Source organism: Sus scrofa, chromosome 1 (genome assembly GCF_054392235.1).
Source record: "Sus scrofa isolate SSC_HxYL_T2T_F1_AM1 chromosome 1, Sscrofa_HxYL_maternal_Yorkshire_Landrace_v2.0, whole genome shotgun sequence".
In the NCBI taxonomy this organism is placed as follows: domain Eukaryota; kingdom Metazoa; phylum Chordata; class Mammalia; order Artiodactyla; family Suidae; genus Sus; species Sus scrofa.
Genome location: NC_139383.1, coordinates 118,365,197 through 118,387,548, shown reverse-complemented (window position 1 = coordinate 118,387,548; position 22,352 = coordinate 118,365,197). Strand labels below are relative to the sequence as shown.

The 22,352-nt window shown below is 46.6% G+C and overlaps 1 long non-coding RNA gene across 3 annotated transcripts in view; it reads left to right on the top strand.

The window, feature by feature from the left end:
- The window catches only part of LOC102163170 (uncharacterized), a 108,640-nt gene extending 91,508 nt beyond the window's left edge, over positions 1-17,132 (top strand). The window contains exons 1-7 of one of the 3 annotated variants that reach the window (XR_014809946.1): positions 2,285-2,502; positions 3,591-3,706; positions 4,235-4,305; positions 6,349-6,455; positions 9,000-9,195; positions 9,345-9,680; positions 13,236-17,132. This is a non-coding gene — a long non-coding RNA (uncharacterized LOC102163170). Of the gene's footprint in view, positions 1-2,284; positions 2,503-3,590; positions 3,707-4,234; positions 4,306-6,348; positions 6,456-8,999; positions 9,196-9,344; positions 10,499-13,235 lie in introns of those variants that run through there. The other 2 variants (XR_014809945.1, XR_002339088.2) reach the window with 2 other exon arrangements.
- The last annotated feature ends 5,220 nt before the right edge of the window (positions 17,133-22,352 follow it).

Here is a 22,352-nt window from a genome sequence, read left to right as displayed (position 1 = left end):
TGTGAGAGTGGATGCTGGGACAGAAAAGGGAACCTCCCTCCCTCCCCAGGGAAAGCAGCCAAGATGAGACACCCCAGGATGGCATCCATCCCCAGAAAGGTCCTTCACTTCCATGGGAAATGCAGCCCCTGCCTCACCCGGGAGTCGCAAGCAGCACTCACCGTAGCTGAACCCTCTGCAAGGACCTGCGGAGGGCCCAACCTCTGAAGCCAAATTAGGCCCTGGTTTTCTGCTAGCTAAGTCTCCTCTGGGGAAGGGACTGTGGTTTTGTGGTCATTTTGTAACTTCCCAAATGTGTCTTTTAAGCCTTGGAACAAGCCGGGACCTGTCGGCCCTCAAATGTCTGAAGGAAAGAGCCATTATCCCTAGAGTGTGCTGGGCAGGTGGGAGCGGGGCACTCTGGAATGGGCTTGCTCCCTCTACATCCCCCCTCCCACCTGTCATGATGCTGTGCATTCCCACCATCTGAGTCACATCCACAATCCTGTAGAGAAGGTAACGCTGTGTCATTTGTGGTTGATAAGTCACAGGTGTTTATTGGTGCTCCATCCACACTGCTCTAGCATTGCACCTGTCACCTGTTTAGACAACTGCCACATTTGCCTGATGACCAAGCCTTTTAGCTGTGTCTGGTATTTCCAACTGTCAGCAGGACATTTAGGGCTGAGAGTTGGGTATCTTTGTTGTTAAGGACAAGGGCCCTGCAGCCTGACTGAGTTTGGAACCCAGTTCCACTGCCTACGTGACTTTAACTCTTTTTTGGCCTCAATTCCTTTATCTGTAAAATGGGACTAGGAGAGTACTTGTCTCATTGGGCTGTGGTGAAAAGAAAATGAATTCATATACATAGAGCTCTCCAACAGTGCCTGGCACACAGTAAGCACACGATGAATGTTAGCTGTGATTATTATCTCCTTCCAGAAGTCCTGTTCTCACTTCAAACTCATATGTTGAAATGGAGACCTGGCCTGATCCCTCTGTTAAAAAACTCTGGAGGCTCTTATTTAACAGCCAAGGAAATGAAGCCCAGAGTGATGAAGTGACTTGCTCAAGGTAACACAGCAAGCCAAAAGGAAAGCTGGGGCCCAAGACTCAAAGCCACTTCCCACGTGCTGGCTCCTACCAGCCAGGGGAGCCCACAGAAGCTTCGGGCACCAAGAGAAAGTCCTTGAAGTGCAATTCAGATTCAGTTCCCAAATCACCTGGGCCACCTATTGAAAATGCAGATGCCAGAGTTCCCATCATGGCTTAGTGGAAACAAATCTGACTAGTATCCATGAGGACGCAGGTTCGATGCCTGGCCTCGCTCAGTAGGTTAAGGATCTGGCATTGCCATGAGCTGTGGAGTAGTTCGCAGATGCAGCTCAGATCTGGCGTTGCTGTGCTGTGGTGTGGTGTAGGCGAGTTACTACAGCTCCACTTCAACCCCTAGCCTCAGAACCTCCATATTCCATGGGTGTGGCCCTAAAAAGACAAAAAAGAAAGAAAGAAAATGCAGATTCCTGAGGTCCACTATTGGATGCCAATCCAGTAAGTCTAGGGTGAGCCCCAAATGAGCCTTTTAAAAAGCACACCTGCATCCCTTCCTCCTACCAGGTTATTCTGATTCAGGTGGTCTGCACTTTGAAAAATACCTCTCAGGGAGTTCCCATCATGGCATAGTGGAAACTAATCTGGCTTGCATCCATGAGGATGCAGGTTCAATCCCTGGTCTCACTCAATGGGTTAAAGATCCGGCATTTCACTGAGCTGTGGTATAGGTCACAGACGCAGCTCTGATCTCGCATTGCTGTGGTTGCGGTGTAGGCTGTCGGATATAGCTCCAATTCAACCCCTCCATATGCCTCAGGTGCAGTCCTAAAAAGAAAGGGGAAAAAAAAGCCAATCTCCCTTATGTGCCTCACTGAAGATGAACTTCCAGGGCAGGGGGCACCCAGTAAGGTCCTCTGGCCACCCTGGGCTGCCCTCTCAGAAACCACCCACACCAGTGCAATTACTGAGCATGGCTGAGGTCTCTCAGTAGTATTTCAGGGATTTGGTCACATTCTCTCATACTCTCATTCTCAAAAGGAACTGCCACTCGTTTAGACAATGATGCACCTGTACCCCCTGCAAAATCATTGGACCATTCAGCACCAGGATTATCATTCCACTGGGCATTGTTTACTGTGATTGGAAAGCTGGGAGCTAGGGGGATTATGGGTAATCTGATTCATGGCACCTGCCTTCTCTGTGGATGACCTCATCAATGGCCCATTGCATATGATACTGCCTCAGAAGCCCCAGTCCTAACTTTCCAACAACAGTGACCATGTGGCCCTTCTTCCCAGAGGGAGGAAACTAAAGCAGAGCAAACTAGGGGAAGAAGGAACCCATACTTGTAGGGCAGTGTTTTGAGATAGTGACGAGAAGAACAGTGCTCTATGTTTGCTTATTAAGAATGGTGTTCTTTGTCTGCTGTGGACAACCATCCACTAGGAGAAGAGAAAGCATTCCCAGATAGTAAGTGGTCACGTCTGAGAGGTCATTATGAAAAGGCTGACGGGGAGTTCCCTCCATAGCACAGTGGGTTAAGAATCCGACTACAGTGGCTCAAGTAGCTGCAGAGGCGGGGGTTCAATCCCCAGCCTAACACAGTGGGTTAAAGGATCCAGCTGTGGTACAGGTCACAACTGTGGCTTAGATTCCATCCCTGGCCTGGTAACCTACTGTGGGTGTGGCCAAAAAAATGCAAGTGTTCAAACAAACCAAAAAATTAGGAAGGACATAGAAGATTTGAACCACGGTTCAAATTTGTAACCCTTGCATCTTATAAATGATGAATAAATAGTGTTCCAAGTATTTACTTATAGGAATTAATTATGTACCCTAGTCCACAAAGGAAATATCAAAAGGCACTAAAGAATTGGTAATACACAGGTCACATACCCTGTGCAGTGCAGTCAAATTATAAGTCAGTAACCAAAACATTTCTACACAAAACCCAAGTGTTAAGAAAAATTCTAAGTAGATTTCTAAATAATTAATGGGTCGAAGAAAGAATAAACATGGAAATTTCTATATATTTCATAATTGAATGACAACAAAGTATTACATAGCAAAGAGCAACATAATACAATTACCTCCCCCCAAAACACCTCCATAGCACAGGGATGTGCCCAGAGAATATGGTTCAGACAGCAGATGAAAGCCCTGAAAACTAGAGCAAGTGGAGTTACCTGGATGAGATTATTTCTCAAACACCTTTTATTCCTTCCTGCTTTTTCTCGTACTGTTGTCTGTCTGCAGTGCCTCCCTACCCTGCATACCCTCCAACCTGCCCCCACCCTGACCCTCAACTGGTGAACGTCATTTCACATGTCGAGACCCAGTTCTGTGTCATTGACTCAGCTTACCCTTGGCTCCCAAACATCTCTTTTCTAGATCACAAGTACTTATCAGTGTACATGTTTCTCCTTCACAATAGCTATAAACTCTAGAGAGCAGAGGCTATATCTTGGTCTTACGCACGTAAAGCCACACACAGTACATGCTCAGTAAGTCTTTGTTGAGCAACCACTGTCTCATTTGCATGCTCTGTCTTTAATTAGCTGGAGTAGTTCTGAGTGTGGCCTGCATGCCTTGGCTGGAGGGAAGACCTCTACAAAGCTGCTTTCCAGAGGTGTGACCATTTCTGTGCCAGAGACAGCCAGAGAGCCACAGCCAGGTAATGGCCCCCACTGAAACCACAGCTAAAATGCAATGCCACCCCAAAGGAAACCACATTAAGGAGACCACACTAAGTCAGAGCCCAAGATTTTTAGCAGATTTCATTTCATGGTCTGAAAGTCTGCAAATTTGGATTTTTGGCCCAAATCCTGCCTAGAAGTTGATGTTCATCTGCTTTTACATAAAGAAGTAAGATTTCATTGCAGGCAGGGAAAAACTAGTTAAAGACTCTCACTTAGCTTCCTGGGGAAGCATTTGGCCCATGTGAACTGAATCCTAACATGCAAATTCTTTCTTGGGGAATGAGTATGGCAGCTGATGTGGCAACATTGCTCAGAACCATTTGAGAGCAATTCTTTTATTATTACTATCATCATCATTATCATTATTTCAGTGTAGCAATTAGGTTAATATGATTAAGTCAGCATTTTCAGCAAATTGTTATTGCATGAAGGGGAGAGAGAGAGTGTGTGTGTATGTGTGTTTGGGATTACAGCTGACATCATCATTTCTATTCTGTTCTCAGGGGTTAAATATTCAACCACAAGTATGTGCTCCAGGCTGAAACCTGATGAGTGAGAGGAGCCAGGGAGAAAGGTGGGCTCCTAACCGTACTTCTTATTAATATGAAAGTAATCAACATGACTGCTTAATAAAGGACATGTAAGCTGCTACATGAGGCCACAAGAGATCTCATGTGTACACATCGGCATCTCAGCATGTCCCATGGATCCTGGCTCTCCCCTTGTCTGAGCATTGTGGCAGCCTGTAGAAGGCCAAGGTGACCTTGACTTAAACAAGTGGAAGCAGCACTTGTGCTTTGTATCCCCCAGGAGCCACTGCTTGACTTATATCACATCCCCAATTACCCATCACTTTAACAGATCTGTGAAGCAGGGGAGGGGGCAGGGGGCAATAGCACTAGATCCTTCCATGGAAGCAGGGCAGCATCCCTGAAATAGTTGGAGTCAGCCAGACCTGCGTGTGAGTCCTCGCTATGTGACCTTAAACTGGTTACTTAACTTCTCTGAATAGTAGCTACTTGGTTGTTGTGGTTATTCTGTCTCACTTGTTCATTTCATTACAATGCTGCTTTTTTTTTTTTTTTTTTTTTTGTCTTTTTTAGGGCTGCCTCCGCAGCATATGTAAGTTCCCAGGTTAGGGGTCAAATCAGAGCCACAGCTGAGGCCTATATCACAACCATACCAATGCCAGATGTGAGCTGCATCTACGACCTATACCACAGCTCATGGCAACACTGGATCCTTAACCCGCTGAGGGAGGCCAGGGATCGAACCCACGTCCTCGTGGATACTAGTCAGATTAGTTACCACTGAGCCACTTTGAGAACTCCCTCAATGCTTCTTCTCTAGCTCCCACGGGCCTAGTTCAGCGCCCACCTCAGGGTGCCTGTGGTACTTGCTGACTAGGGCCTGTCAGAACCTCTGTGGCCAAAAGGACTGTCCTGAAGACATCCAGGAGGAGGCACCCCACCCCGGGGAATCTCTCCACGCTCTCCTGTGGCCCTGGGAAGTAATTTGAGATGCCAGGCTGGGCACTGCCCTTAGAGGACAATGTGTTTCCAGGCACTGCCAGGGTGACAGCCTGCATGCTGGGATGGGACACTCGGGGACTGGGCTTGGCTCTCCCTTTCCAGGGGACTCCTCGTCAATCTGTAGCGTTTCTCCCTAGGCACTCATGTGACATGCCCCTACATGCACGAACACACACACACACACACACACACACACACACACACACACACACACACACAGCTTTATGCCTCCTTATCTTATTGGAGCCTTTGGTTTGAACTGAATGACTTGGGGCCCTCACAGCAGTGGTAGTATCCACCTGTTCAGAGTGTGGACATCAGAGATATGTAATCTTATCAGTAGTTTAATTCCCCCATCCTTAAGCTTACTTTTTAAAGCATGGAAATAATTAAAGGTAGAAAATAGAGAGAAACATATAGTCCCACTCTCTATAAACCTGTGTGAACATTTAGCAATATCTCTTGCAAGTTTTTCTTTTATACATATTTATTTTATATGGAAATGATTATCTGCGTATTAATATCTATTCGTGTGTGTCCTGCTTTCATTTAATTTTATAGAATAAGCATCATTTCAATAGTGGCGCACGTTTTGTAAAGAAGGATACACCACAATTTATGTGTCCCAATCACTGGAATCTTCGATTGTTGCCCCAGCGTTTGCTATTATAAATGGAATTATGAAATCAAGTTTTTTTCTACTTTGCAAATTACAATCTCAGGGGTTATTTTCTAGAAATATAAGTATAAAGTTAAATTTTATAAGATTCCTAATACATATTCCCAAACTGGTCATTGTTGGGCCAGGATTTGAACCCAAATCTCTCTGACTCCATGGACCATAGCGTTCTTCTGTTCCCATGTGGTAAGCCATAACCTGCCATGAAGTTAGCAAGGTTTATCTTTTTAAAAGCTGATTTTGTAAAACTGGATTCTCTCTTCAGCTTAGCTTTTTAAGTCAGGTATGTCCATTTCTTTGTTGTTTGGGGGTGGAAAGACTAATTCATAAAGGAACTTTCGAGCAATATAAAAGGATGTTTAATCACTACACCGTGGAGATCTGAATGTTCCCTGTGGGTGTTTAGAGAGCGGAGATGGAGGAAGGAGCAAACAAAGTGGAGGCTGTGGGCGCCAGCAGGGCTGCTGGAGGTCAGCAAGGCCACTCCTCCCTGCACAGGGAAGAGCCAAGAGGGTAAGTGAGTTTCCCAGGGTGACTGGGTGTGATGCGCTCTAGGTCTCCTTGCAGATGAGGCAGGAAAGCTCCTCACCTCCCCCCCCACCCCTGTGCACACATGCCTGCCCACATAACGCTGTTTATTGAACATCCTTATCCAGGCCCTGAGCTTTGCTCATGCTGTGCTCTCTGCTTGAAGTAACCCGAAAGAACAAGTGCTGACAGTACTCTGAGAGCTGATCACACAGCCTGTGTCATCTTTGAAATGACCTGTTTGATAGGTACTCTTACCACGTTCAGTTTACCACTGTGGGAGACGGAGGCCCCAGAGCAGTTAATAACCTACCCAGGCTCATATGGCTCATCAGTGGGCAGAGCAGGAATTCAAACCCAAGGAATCCTATCCAAGCTCTTGCTCTTTTCTACTGAATTCTACTTTCTATGAATCCCCTAGATACCTCCTCCCCTGCCTCTGTTCAATTCATTCCTATGAATATCTCAATGAGCTTGGACTCAGGGCTACTCCCATTTTTCTTCTGAGGGGCTTTTAATGTCAGAGGAACGTGAATAGATATTCCTGGGGGGCCTGTCTTATTTATTTGCAGTCTCTTATTTTAATTTAAAAAGTCATCCAAATTTTGTATTATTTTCATGTTGTTTTGTTTTTTGAATAATGTATTTAATTAATTACCGTTGAGTAAACCGATACTCTAGAAAGAGGCACCGGACTTATCCTCTGGTTTCTCCCACCCCATCTTTCAAGTCCCACCTCCTCCAGGAATGTGAAGCCTGCTTTAGTTCAAGTACCACTTCCTCAGCAAAACGTTCCCCTGACTCCACCCCACCAAGCTGAGTTAGAGCCTGTGCTCACCAAGCATTCAACACCTACCCCTCATTGCCAAAGAATCACCAATCTCCCATCCCCTAAGATAGCGTTTCAGTCCTTCTGTGAGTAATTAAGGCAGCTGCCGCTAAGAGTTGTTAGCTCCAATACTCCCCAGGCAGAGCAAGTGAGAAACAAGCTGATACGCCACAAAATGACCCCTCTACAAAAGAGATCCTGAAAAGTGACAGTTATACCGAGGAAGGTGGATTGTGCAAAGCCAAGCTAGGCAACATGACCTTTCTCAGTGCAGAGCTGGTAAAGGTTAAGGTTTATGTAGCAGCTCTGGATGAGAAAAGGGAAGCCCTGACTTGGAGTGTTTGCCAATTCCCATGGTGTAAATACTCACATCTGACTTCAAGCTCCCAACATGACATCACTAATGGTGGAGTTGGTTAGTGACCTGCAAAAGCCCACTACAGTGTTCCACCAGATAGATGTCATGGGTGTAACTTCAAGAACACAGATGAGGGTCAAGTGTCATAAAACAATTAGGCAGTAACAAATTTTCAAGGTGTGTATCCATGACATATCCATTCTCTTTCAAATTCTTTTCCCATACAGATTATCACAGACTATTGGATAGAGTTCTCTGTGCTATACAACAGGTCCCCATTGGCTAATCATTCCATATACCTCAGTGTGCATATGCCAATCCCAAACTCCCAGTCCATCCCCCCTCCACCCCTCGAACCTGTCCCCTTTGGTAACCATAGGTTTTTCAAAGTCTGTGAGTCTATTTCTATTCTGCAAAGAAGTTCATGTGTATCCTTTTTTTAAGCATCCACATATAAGTGATATTATATGATATTTGTCTTTCACTGTCTGACTAACTTCACTTAGGATGACAGTTTCTAGATCCATCCATGTTGCTGCAAATGGCATTATTTTATTTTTTATGACTGATTGATTAGATTTTGCTTTTAATAGAATGTATTTAATTATAAATTTATATAATTTACTGTTTAATAATGGCACTTTTTAAGAACTGACTTGCACAATTCCTGAAAACTTATCACTCACCTCTTGCAAGCCAGTGTAGTCTATCTCCAGCACACACTGAAGAGCTAAATTTCTCTTCTGTGGCTTAAGCAGTACTATATCCCCACATTAATTGCTGTTTTGGGGAGAAGAGTATATTGATAATTTAGTAGTGCTATTAGATCATAGAACTCACATACCTGCAGCTCACACTGATGGGAATGTTGAGAAGAAATCCAAAGCAAAGAATCCATATCTATTGGTGACCACAGACCATAGGATGTGGAACTTCTCCCTCCTTGGCCCCTGCTAGTCCCTAGGATTTGAGGGTCCAGGAGGGGGACTGGAGAGGAGAGGCTGGCTACACAATGAGGCAGTACTCTAGGATGCATGTCCTAGGGCAGGGGTATCAGAAGGAGAGGCTGGAAAGAATGGATTCAGCGAGTGGTAAGGGGGAGAGGTTTCTTGAAGGAGTTAGGTGCAGATGGGAAGACCTGAACCCTTGCTAAATAGTGGGAGAAACTCAGGGTTTGGCAAGCCTGGTCAAGTGTAAGAGAATGTCATTGGGACCCCTGCCTGCGATAGACTCAGTTGTAAGTGCCTTGCCTTTGAGGTTCACCAGCAAGTCCAAGTTAATAGGAAATGTGACTTTTTCTTCTCCTATGTTACAATTCCATTCTCTGTTATAACCTCTTCAGTAGGGAACTCAGCTTATGCCTGCTCAACCTCCCATGGCTGTTTGAGGGAGCCCAACAAGATGGGGTGGCAAAGGAACATTCATCTACTCACTGGCCTCAGAACAAAGGGACCCACAGCCTCTCCAAGTGTCTGATGACTTGGGGTTCCAGGAGGCAGACCCACCAATACCAGGGGAGGCCCCCAGAGGACAGGCAGGTAACCCAACTTTCTGCTCACCCCTGTAGGTTCCAGAATGCTGCCTTCTGAAAGGGGGAGGGAGTGGCCCCATGTCTGGGTGATATCTCTGACTCCACCTCGCACACAGCACAGGCACATGTGCCTTACCTACCTGCTTCCTCTCCTAGATCCTACACTCTTCAGGGATGAGAAGAGGCTGTCACCAAAAGACCTGGTGAGCAGGAGGTGCTCAGCAAATGTTTGGGGGTATGGATGAGATCCCAGAAGGAATGCCTTCAGTCTTCTGGGAGAAGAAAGCTCCGAGCAGCCAGAAGCAGCAATGAGCAGTGAGAGACCCCACAAAATACAAAGTCAATGGACATAAATCGTATGTGGCTCCTCATGAGCTGGAGGCACTAGGAGGAGACAGAGAAGGGGAGAAAGGACCCTGGCCTTCCGGGAGTCTCCTGTGGTGAAGAGCTGGGCACACCTGAGGCGGGGGTTCATACAGGTCTGAGCTTGAGGTGAGTTGATGGGCTTCTCTCTGGGGTTGGGTGATTCATCTAAAGTCTCAGCAGCGGGATGAGGATCCTGCCCAGGTTTTCCTCAGCCAGTGCTGGCTGCTCCCCTCCTCCCTTGCTGGCCCTCTTCCTCTGCCTCGTCAGGCAAGGTGCTGAGGAGGCCCAGCGGGTCACCTCCAGTGGGGAAGACTTCAGGCATGTAGGACTGTCCCAGGCTTTCCAGGGGTGCTGGAGATGCCTGCTGGGGAGAAAGAAGGGAAGAGGAGAGGAGGCAGCCCTGGAGGAGGGAAAAGACAACTTAGACCTGGAAAAATGCCCTGAGGTCTGGATGGTGCAGGAGGTTAGGTGGGAAGGGGATGTGGGACGAAGACTCGGCAAGACTTGGCAGTCCAGAGCCTGAAGTGCCCGACTTAGAATCTGGCACTTTCCCAAATCAGTTTCTTCATCCTTATTGGGGGAAGAGGGAGCTAATGTTTATTTGTGTCATTATTTAATAAATGTGTATTCATCAACACCAAAACATAAGCCCCATGAAGGAGGGGGGACTGTGCTTGGTTTTGCTCACCAAAGTACCCCGTCCACCTGGGGAGGTGCCAGGCATGGAGCAGGCACTTAGGAAGTGTGCGCTGAATGGATGACCAGACACACTCAGTTTGTACATTTGGTGTTAGATTCCAAGGCAGCCTTGGGAGCCAGGGAGCCGCAGCCAGGAGACTCCAAGCTGTGGAGCTGGTCTCCTCCCCATGTTCTGTATACAGTGGGCTACCTTTAACATCTCGCTTGAAGCTCAAGTTCCTTAACTTAAAAAAATGAAATAAAAAGATGAAGTGTGGAAACCAGTGGAGCAGGTGTCCTCTGAGGCCCTGGGTGCTCTGCCATTCTGGCATGGCCTAGAGGCATCCCCCAGGGGGCTGTGCATGAATAGGTGGGGCCTGGTTGTCCAAGTCAGTCTGCTCCACCACTGGTTGTACCAGGATGTTTGCCCACTTTGGAGGGCACCTTTCTCTATGTACAGGGCCTGCTCATCACATAGGGCCTTTCCTTTCTTGTTGCCTGAGGCCCCAGGAAAATGACACAGCAGAAAGCCCACCTCAGTCTCTGCTCTGTCCCCACGGACTAGTGTGCTCATCTCCTTGAGCTGGCAGCTGCGCTGACCTGCTGGAGGATCACCCGGAGCCCTGCCACCTCCCTCTGGCTCCCCAGATTTTCCAGACCTAGACTCAGAGCATCCAAAAGCAGTTGAAAAGAAAAAAAAAAAAATATATATATATATATATATATATATCCTACTTCCTCACACTTGAGCTGGAGAGGTGCCAACAAAAATAGCATGATGTCATCCCCCTGACTGATCCCGTTAATCCCTTTTCTGCCGAATATTGAGTCTTGGTTTTTATTTAAGAGCGATTTTATTGTAAGAGGCTGGTTAAAAGCCTCAGAGAGCAGTGCTGGGAAAGCTGGTGATGTCTTTGATGTGCAGAGTCTTGCACAGCCCTCAGCCTCTGAGCCCCAAGAAGGAAAGAAATGGGATTTGCAGAAGGCTGGGAAGCTGGAGGAATTCTGCCTTACCAATGGCATTTGGTTTTGCATTTCACAACCAGCGTACGTCTGCAAGGCAGCCTCCGGGAGAATTTCTCAGCCTCTACAGGGCCTGTGAGGAACACCACAGTCCCACTCCCTCTGGACCACCACTTCTCCTGACCCCATCATCTCATCACTCTCCCATCTGTTGAGGTGCCCTGCCCCCAACTCACATCCTCATTACCCAGTGTCCAAATCCCGACCTATTCTAGAAGTGCTGCCTTTGAGAGGTGAGGTGGACCTAGGGCCAGGAGACATGAGTCTCAGCTTTGGATAAATCTGGAAAAGCCACTTTACCTCTTTGAAGCTCAGTAGCTCATACATAAGACAGAAATATAAATTCCTGCCATCCTACCTGCCCTACATCATACATGACCACCCAGATGTCCAAAGGCAAACACATGTCTTTAGAAGCTCTGCAAACCCAAGAGCCCTGTACTAAGGCCAAGCATTATTGCAAGGAGGGTAAAGCATAAAAGAGGCCTAGAAGGACAAAGGAGTTGAAGGTATGTTCAAGGGAATGAGTCCAATGAAGGACCATAGAATCTGAGCCAGAAAGAAAGGGAAATGAAGCCAGGAGGACACTGATGGGAAGTGGAGAAGAACTAGACCCAATAGGTCTGGGTTCATGATAGGAGTCAAAGACTAGTTATAGGGGGTCTTGAGGAAGTAAGCTGGAAGGATAGGCAATGGTGACCAGAAAGTGAGATATTTGGGTTTGGAATGTGGGAGGTTCTCCCCTTTTGGAGATGGGAAAGGAATGGGTAGTGGATGTTCAAAAGTATTCCTGGCAATGAGGTCAAGATTGGGATCCTGGAAGTTATGCTCATGCATAACAAAGGGCCCAGAAATTGTGAAAGAGTTGAGGTGGAAAGGATTCCAGGAACCCAGGAGCCAAGATTGTCAGTGAGCCAGTGGTTGGCCAGAAGGCCCAGGCAAGCATCAGGGATGAAGAGGAGAATGAATGGTGTGAGATTGAAGAAGCAGAGGGTTTTACAAGATGAAGAAAAGTGGGGAGCTATGATTGCAGATTTATCCTCTGACCCTGAGGAGGGCATGTAAGAAAAAGCAGCTGTCACTTGAAAGGACAGCAGGCAAAGAGAAGGGAATGTTCCAAGAAAGGGCTGAGGATGCAGAGGAGTTTGCTTTCATGGAGAGGAAGGGATGAGGAGGGTGGGGGAGGTGGGGCAGGCCAGCTCAGCAAAGGAACAGAGCAGTATGTGGATGGAGCTTGGGAGACAAAGGATACCTGAAAAGGCCTTGACGCCTGGCTCAGCATGAAGAGAATGGGTTTGCGTTGGATGGATGTCATCCCTGTGGTCTAGTAGGGGGGTAAGGACTTGGATCTGAAGACTTCACACAATGGCTTGGTCACAAAGTGGGTTTGGGCAGGTAGGGTTCGAGCTGACACTTCCACGGACCCCAAACAGTGGATGGTAGGTCTTCACATAGCTGTTTATACAGGGCTAGTGAGCAGGGATGGTGGCCCTATAGGCTAAGGAGTGGTCTGATCAGGGACTAGATGAGGTTTGAGGCCAGTTCCATCTCTGCCACCCTGTGATCTCATACTTCACAGTTGTCCCAAGGACTGGCCCCAGCTCTCAGCGTGAGGCTGTTCTGGTTGCTTGGTTCCTGATTTCAGCTATAACAGGTTTGCAAGTGCCTTGACCAACAAATGTTGAGAAAGGAAACAGACACCCCCACTAGTCTACCCCAGAGGCCTGAGCACAGCTGCCCAAAGGATCAGGAGTCTGAAGTGATGGAGGAGGAGGGAGGATGCAGGAACCCCTTGTTCTCAGAGCAGATTGTGGAATCAGAGATATGACAGCTGGAGGTGATACTGCTATCTCTGCTGCTAATAATGGCAGTTAATATTTACTATGCACCTTCTATGTGGTGGGCGTAATACACAACCCAGCTCATTTATTTCTCACATCAACCTTCGGAAGGAAGTGATTCTTTTTCTCGCTTTTACAGAAGAGGAAATGGAAGTCCACAGAGATGGAGGAACTGACCAGGTGGTAGGTATTGGACCCCTATGCCACACTGACCCAAGTTCAAAAGACTTTCTTATCCATGGTTAAGAAAATTACAGGTCCCCCAAGGGACATGACTCATTCAAGAACACAAAGGAGGCCAGGGATAGAACCAGCACTGATGCCCAGGGATCCTGACTGCCAAGCCACGGTTTTCTCCACCCCACCATACAGAGACCAGTAAGAACATCCATCTCTTTCTCTGTACACTGGACACTTTCTACCATCTATGACTGTCTTTATTTGGATTGAGATGTATGGTATCCATCCTCCAAAATGGTACATATGATTCTAAGTGTCCATCCTGTATGTAATCACTCCTTGCCCCTGCGTAGTTAAGAGGATGTTATAGAAAGTATGAGGTTTGAGGCAGTTTGTTTTCTTTTGGAGAATGTTGTGGCAGCACTCAAGCAACCTGTGGAGAAGTCCACATGGGGTGGGACCAAAGCTACCTGTTCTGTTAACAACCAGCACTGACTTGGCAGCCATGATGGGAAGGGGGAAACACTATGGAACAGCTTCCCCAGCTCAAATAAGGAATGGGAGAAACAAGAGCTCCTGCTGGAGCAGAGCATCTCTGAGTGTGGCTTTCCATATGGTATGTCTCTGATACCAGGCTGTATCAGGCTGGGAGCCAGGCCAAAGGTCTGGGTGACCTGGGACCACATCTCAGGGACCACAGCAGGTCTCGAAATAGCATGTCCATCTTGAGTGCTCCAGGATCTCAGGGCAGACCACAAAGGATTCTATTTGCAAAGCACTGCAGGTGGGAGTCGGAGGTATCTCTTTATCATGCTGTGGACTAGTTCCCAGAGGACTTACATCAAGTTCTTTATTGGAAGAGTCTACTCAACACCACAAGCTGCTCTAGGGGCAGCTAGAGAACACCCCTAGCTGCTCTAGGGGCAGCTAGAGAATTCTAAAGAGGGATTATTATTGAGAGACCAGGATATTAAAATTCAAAAGACCTGTCATCAGAAGGGAGTATCTGCCTCTTCAAGAAACCGTGAAAGGGATTTACATCAGGAGGAACCAGAGCACATGTCTATCATTGTCACCATTGTTGTGTAAGAGCCATTATCATTTGCTATATCACCATTGTCATCTGTTATGTAAGAGCAGTGATTAAGCACTTACTATGTGTCAGGCACAAGGCCATGTGCTAATCCTCATAGCACTCTTGCAAGCTATATGTCGCTTTCCTCATTTTACAGGTGAGGAGACTCAAGTTCAGAGATGTTAAATAATTTGTTGAGTCTCCCAAAGCAACAGAAATAAGAGCAAAAATAAACCAATCGGACCTATTCAAACTGACAAGCTTCTGCACAGCAAAGGAAACCCAAAAGAAAACAAAAAGACAACTTACAGAATGGGAGAAAATAGTTTCAAATGATGCAACAGACAGGGGCTTAATCTCTAGAATATACAAGCAACTTATACAACTCAACAGCAAAAAAGCCAGCCACCCAATGGAAAAATGGGCAAAAGACCTGAGTAGACATTTCTCCAAGGAAGATATACAGATGGCAAACAAGCACATGAAAAAATGCTCAACATCCCAGATTATTAGAGAAATGCAAATCCAAACTACCATGAGATACCACCTCACACCAGTCAGAATGGCCATCATTAATAAGTCCACAAATAACAAGTGCTGGAGGGGCTGTGGAGAGAAGGGAACCCTCCTGCACTGCTGGTGGGAATGGAAGCTGGTACAGCCAGTGTGGAGAACAGTATGGAGGTACCTTAGAAATCTAGACATAGAACTACCATATGACCCAGCAATCCCACTCTTGGGCATATATCCAGACAAAACTTTCCTTAAAAATACACATGCACCCACATGCTCATTGCAGCACTATTCACAATAGCCAAGACATGGAAACAACCCAAATGGCCATTGACAGACAATTGGATTAGGAATATGTGGTATAAATACACAATGGAATACTACTCAGCCATAAAAAATAATGCCATTTGCAGCAACATGGATGGAACTAGAGACTCTCATACTGAGTGAAATAAGTCAGAGAAAGACAAATACCATATGATATCACTTATAACTTGAATCTAACATACAGCACAAATGAACATCTCCTCAGAAAAGAAAATCATGGACTTGGAGAATAGACTTGTGGCTGCCCAGGTAGAGAGGGAGGGAGTGGGGTGGACTGGGAGTGGGGTGGACTGGGAGCTTGGGGTTAATGGATGCAAACTATTGCTCTTGGAATGGATTTACAATGAGATCCTGCTGTGTAGCATTGAGAACTATGTCTAGATTCTTACATGGCAAGACAATGGGAGGAAAAATTATGTATACATGTATGTGTAACTTGGGCCCCATACTGTACAGTGGAAAACAAATAAATAAAACGAAAAAAATAGCTTGTTGCATTAAAGGAACAGGACCAAGATTCAAACTTAGGTCTGTATGATTCTGAGGTCTATGTTCTATTTTGTCAACTGTTACTATGATAGTGGCAGAGATAGTGGTTTTGGCACCAAATAAGCTTCCTCTGAGTATGTCTGCTAGAGATGCAGGACCAGCAAAGCAAGCAACAGAAACCAAATGGCTAATTTAAACAGCGGCGGGGGTGGGGGGGCTGGCTGGGAGAGACATAGGGTAAATGAAATACTGACAGACTGAAGAATTAGGCAACAACTTGCCCCTACCAAGACTCACACAATAGGAAATTCCTCTAGGAAGGTATTCAGATGCTGGGCAGCCAAAACAAAATGAGATACATAGTGCAGACTCTTAGGAATGCCAGAGCATCAAGGATGGTAATATTTGGAGTTTCTGTCATAGTTTAGTGGTGACAAACCCAACTAGTGTCCCTGAGGACATGGATTCAATCCCTGGCCTCTCTCAGTGGGTTAAGGATCCAGTGTTGCCATGAGCTGTGGTGTAGGTCACAGACTTGGATTGGATCTGGCATTGCTGTGGCTGTGGTGTAGGCCGGCAGCTAAGGCTCTGATTTGACCACTAGCCTGGGAACTTACATATCTCATGGTGTGGCCCTAAAAAGACAAAAATAAATAAAATGAATAGCTTTTTAGAGGAATGGTAATATTGGAACCCCAAAAAAGACAATTTGTGGTCCAAGTAGCTAAAAAAACGCAACCATTTGTACCTAAGCTTTGATTCCCTCAATAGTGAGGGCCTGGAAAAAACAAGTCACAGAACATCCAGGCACTGCTCCAGTGGTGATGGCTTTCAGATATCACCTCCCTTTTTTTCACCTCTCCAAATATTGTGCAGCGAATTACCCCCAGACTCAATGGCTTTTTCACATGGCTGGCAAGGTGGTTTCTCTTCACACCAACCTCTCCATGAGGCTCCTTGAGCATCCTCACAACATGGCAACTGTCTTCCCCAACAGCTACCTACTGAGAAGACCAGGGAAGGGGCAGTGATGCCTCTAGGACTTAGCGGCGGAAGTTGCACATTGCCATCCTCATTGTAGTCTGCTGTTCACCTAGGTCAGTCCTGATTCAATGTGAAAGAGGCTATACAAGAGCAAGAATGCCAGGAGGTAAGAACCATTGGGGGCCATCTGGAGTCTGGGTAGAATGAGTGGGTCTTGAGATTAGTGCTACATTGACAGTAGTCACTGTAAAGCTTGCCCACTTAAATTTGGTTGTTGTGTGAGGAGCAGCAAGTGGAAGGGACTGTTAGCACCTGTCTGCTCAAATCTGTATAAGTGACTTGTTTTTCCAGGCCTTCGCTATTGTTTTTTCCTTTGTACAAACCTGGGATTAGAATACAAATGAATTCTATGAATCCTATGAATCACTCACCTGTTTTTGTAAATAAAGCTGTATTAGAACTCAACAACACCTACTCTTATGTGTATTATATTGTTTTTGTGCTACAAGGACAGAATTGAGTAGTTGTAACAGGCCTAAAATACTTAACTATCTGGCCTTCTTCTTCTTTTCTTTTTTTTTGGCTTTTTTTGGCTTTTTGGCCTTTTGGCTTTTTAGGTCCACAGCAGCAGCATATGGAGGTTCCCAGGCCAGGGGTCAAATCGGAGCTACAGCTGCTGGCCTACACCACAGCCACAGCAACATAGGATCCAAGCCCACAGCTCATGGCAACACCGGATCCTTAACCCACTGAGCCAGGGTCAAACCCGCATCCTCATGGATACTAGTCAGATCCATTTCTGCTGTGCCACAATGGGAACTCCCCTATCTGGGCTTCTAAGGAAGTGTGCTTACTCCTGGCAGAAACAGTCAAAGCACTGCTGGGTAGCACAGCTGAGAGCCACCGAGGCAGCCTGGGTTGTCTCTTCTCTGTTCCCAGCTCTACAGAGGGCAGAGAGGCACTGTGACTTCTCCCTTTGTCTCTCTCACGATGAAGGACTTTCCATCAGGATGGATAGTAAAAATGTCAAGAGGACTCTCACCGGCCCTCACACATGAGCCAATCGATGTGTACCCCTGTACATTAAATATCTGTTGCTGTGTAGCAAACTACCCCAAAGCTTGGTGCCATATAACAGTAAACAATTATTATCTCTCACAGTTTCTGTGGGTGAGGAATCTAGGAGTGGATTAGGTTGGCGGTTCTGGTTTGGGTCTTTTATGATGTCAAGATGTTGGCTGGGGCTGCAGTCCACTGAAGGCCTGACTGCGGCTGGGAGATGTGATTTCAAGGTAGCTCCTTCGCATGTCACTGTTGGGCTTTGATAGGTGGCTTCCATCCCTCCCCTACCCCTGTCCCAAGCAGGAACCACCTTTTTTTTCTCCTCTCTCTTTTTGGAGCTGGGGAAGCTGTTCCATGCTGTTTTGCCTTTTCTAAGGGTTGCCCTTGAGCCTAGGGTGTTTATGAGATGTGATCTGCAAACCTCATCCCAGGCTGCTCAAAGAACTACACCCTCATATTAGTCTGGACAAGAGGCTGACCCTGCCCCCTCCAAACCCTGGCAATTGGTGGTGGCACCAGCGCTGGTTGTGTGGACCTGGCAGATAGATAAGCACCTGCAAGGGCAGGGAATCAGCCTAACGTAGAAAGACCCCTTGCTTGCTCTGAGCTTCCCTCCTTGACCATCTCGGTCAACTCTAGGGGCGCCTCCCGTGCCCTCTCAAGCAGTCATTTAACACTCAGGACATATATTTACTAACGGCTGAATAGCAATCATATCTCTTCCCGCTAGCGTGTAGACTGTGGAATGAAGAACCTTTTTACATGCTTCCTGTCCTCTGCACATCTGGCCCGGTGCCCAGAGATGAGTCAGAGCTTAATAATGTTTGTCGAGTGGCTGCCCCACTGATGGCATGGAACACAGGCTGTAGACCTTGCCTCCCAGGGCCCCACGTAGCAGATGCTGTGGTCAGGGGAGCAGTGCATAGCCGAGGTGCCTTTCAGGGCCAGGAAAGATAATTGAGTCAGTGGGCAGGAGTTCCCGTTGTGGCTCAGTGGTTAACAAATCCGACTAGGAACCATGAGGTTGCGGGTTTGGTCCCTGGTCTCGCTCAGTGGGTTAAGGATCCTGCGTTGCCGTGAGCTGTGGTGTAGGTTGCAGACGCAGCTCAGATCCAGCATTGCTGTGGCTTTGGTGTAGGCCGGTGGCTACAGCTCAGATTCGACCCCTAGCCTGGGAACCTCCATATGCCATGGGAGCGGCTCTAGAAAAGACGAAAAAAAAAAAAAAGAAAGAAAAAAAAGTCAGTGGGCAGAGAGGAACGAACCACCAGCCCACCACAGCCCATGCATTTTCTCCAGGCTGCAGAGGCAGGACCTGTCCTCTAGGCCATTCCCGAGCAGAGCTGAGCCCCAGGGTATCTGCTCACAAAGCTGGTGCTCTCTCCCTAGCAGGAGCCAGGGCTCAGGTTACACCCCCCGCTCAGGCTCCTGGGCTTTTGATGGAAGCTGCTTCAGGACAGGGCCGTCACTACCACCCTATTAGTGCAGGAAATATCTGCCAGAGGGCATCACCGTCCAGGAGGAGAATGACAGTTGAAGGTCTCCGTTTCATATGTTCCAAGTCTCTTAGCTTAGATGGGTTCCTTAATCCTTCTTCCCTCCTGGGCAGCTCAGGAACCTGAGGGCCTTCCACAGTGTGTCTCATTTAAGTTTAGAAATTGACCTAACATAACACCACCTTGCAAGAACCTTGCAAGTGTCTCAGTGCACACCACCTGGTGTGTCTGCAGGTCATTGCCATGAAACAGGACAAGGATGTGGTTCTGTTCAGATAAATAATGGAATATCTACAACTAATACTGTGCTAAACATTTCACAAACACTGTCACAACTAAGCCTCAGGATAACCATAGGAGGTAGGAAAGTCGCTATTCCCATTTTCAGAGGGATACCCTGAGGCTTAAGGGGGTTAAGAAATTTCCAGAGTCACCCAACTGGGAAGTGATGAGACCAGGTTTCAAATTCAGGAGTGTTTGGCTCCAAAGCACAAGCTCAGACCACTCACAGTCCTCTTCTGCCCACACACCCGTGTTACACCAGTCTCTGTGCTGTACAGGGAATCCAGGGACACTTAAGGTACTGCACTGACTCCCAAGTTTTCAACCCAGCCAGGGAAACAAATATGACTTTTTTTTTTTTTTTTTTTTTTGGCCTTTTGTTGTTTTAGGGCTGTACCTGCCACATATGGAGGTTCCCAGGCCAGGGGTCAAATCAGAGCTACAGCTGCCGGCCTGCACCGCAGCCACAGCAACGCCAGATCCAAGCTGCATCTGTGACCTACACCACAGCTCACGGCAATGCCAGATCATTAACCCACTGAGTGAGGCCAGGGATCAAACCCATGTCCTCATGGATGCTAGTTGGGTTCGTTAACCACTGAGGTCTCACATACTAAGTAAATGAATGTACCAAACAACCTTCGAGGTTTCTGTCACTAAGGAATGCACAGCAGAGCACTGACAGAGCATAGCCGATAACCCTAAGCATCCACTCTCAGGGGTAACACCACCACGCAGGCTCCCAGGAAACACTTCACACCTTTGTCTTGTGTTTGTGACTCAAAAGGGAGTTCTATCCAAAAGTCACGAAGATTTTGGGGTTGTGCTGCTGCCAATACTGGAGGTGAACTCCTCCTTGCAGAGAGTAGGCAGGATTTGAACAGCGGATACATTTATATAAGAGTAAAGGCAAAGTCATTATTATATTCTTTCTCTCAGATATGAATACAGTAGGTTCATACAGAGTGTAGTCACCCTTTTTGTAGTGCTGAATGTCTGTTTCTTTTTTCTATGTTCCAATGTGTGGTTCTGGAGACACTCAAAAATTAATGCATACACAAATATTGAATCACTATGCTGTACACCTGAAACTAATATAATGCAATATGTCAATTATACCTCAACTAAAAAAGTTAATGCAGTATTTGTAAGTTACACATGGAATATTTTGCAATAGTAAACAAATCATAATATTTGGAGTTCCTTTTGTGGCGCAGCAGAAACAAATATGACTAGTATCCATGGGGATGCAGGTTTGACCCCCGGCCTTGCTCACTGGGGTCAGGGATCTGGTGTTGCCGTGAGCTTGGTGTAGGTCACAGACACGGCTCGGATCCTGCATTGCTGTGGCTGTGGCGTAGGCCGGCAACTACACCTCTGATTCAACCCCTAGCCTGGGAAATTCCATATGCTGCAGGTGTAGCCCTAAAAAAGCAAAAACAAAAAACAAACAAACAAATCATAATACTTTAAAGCATATATTTGCAGGCCCATCCATCACATACCAGAGGCATCATACTAATTATATATATTGACCACAGATAGACATGGAAAGCTAGAATTGCATATCTTTTTTTTAGCCTGCACACTTTTAGTTCAGGTGTCATAGTTTTATTTTTATAGAAATATTTTTAAAGATTTAATTGCGTTTTTAGAAGATTAAGTAGCAATTTTAAGTAATGTTGATTTTCAAAGTTGTTGTGACTTTGAACATTTATCATTTATATTTTGGCTTCCATTTCAGTAGATTGCTTTGTATATTTATTTAGTCACATAAAAACATTTGATGGGCTCACCCCCACTCCAGCCACACTCACTTATCTCCCCACGACCCTTCCTGAGCTAGAAAGGGGGTGGCCAAGTGGGTTGTGGGCCACTTGGCCTGTGGGTTGGCCAAGTGTGGAGCCTGTTGTCAGCACCTGGCTCAACAGGAAGCATGTAAAAGGCCCCCTGACTGGGGCAGGAGTGGCCTCTCTTACCAGCTCTTTCAGCTGCTGCTATATACACTGCTCAGTTCCTCAGTCTGTCTTGCTTTGACCTTGGCTTGCTGACTGTTTCCTGGTACCTGGCTTCCTGATTGGCCTGATAGTTTTAGCTCTGTCCTCCTGATCTAGGTCTTTGCTTTGATCATCATAATCCCTGCTTCCTTCCCAACAAGTATCCCCTCACATCCATCGGCCTGGTGTGATACAGTTCACTAATACGGTTATGTGCATTAAAAATGCTCTTTTCCCCTTAAGAATACACAGAGAATGGCTTCCGCCATCACTCATTTCACGTAAATTATTGCACAAACCGCTCTGATCCTGGCCCCTCTATGCCCTCTTGAGGATAACTCATAGATCATGAAACCTAGAGAGGAGATCATCCAGTTCATCATACTGTTTTTACAGCAGGGGAAACTGAGGCACACAGAGAGGAAATGACTTGCACGTCATCACGCAGCAAGAAAACTGGGACTAGAGCCAGCTCTCCACACTCCAAGTCTGGCATCCATTCTCATGCCCCACACCACCAAGTTAGATAGTGGTGCATTCCAGCAGCCCCCCACCCCAGTGAATGACATCCTGAAGAACAGCGATTGTGAACTGTGGGCCGGAAATGTGGTGCTGAGTGTGCAAAGGAAAAGCAAGAAGGGCTATTTCATATATGACAAAATGACACTCTCCAAAACTGAGTTGCAGGGATTCTGCCACCCTGAGAGTCTGCATGCCTTTCTCAAGACTAAACATTTTCACAGTTCCTTTGGCCCAAGGGTTATTTTCTTGTTGGAAAAATGGAAAATCCCCCTTACAGATGGCAAGAAAAATAACTTCAGCTGGACTAATCCCAAAACAAAGGTTCTTCT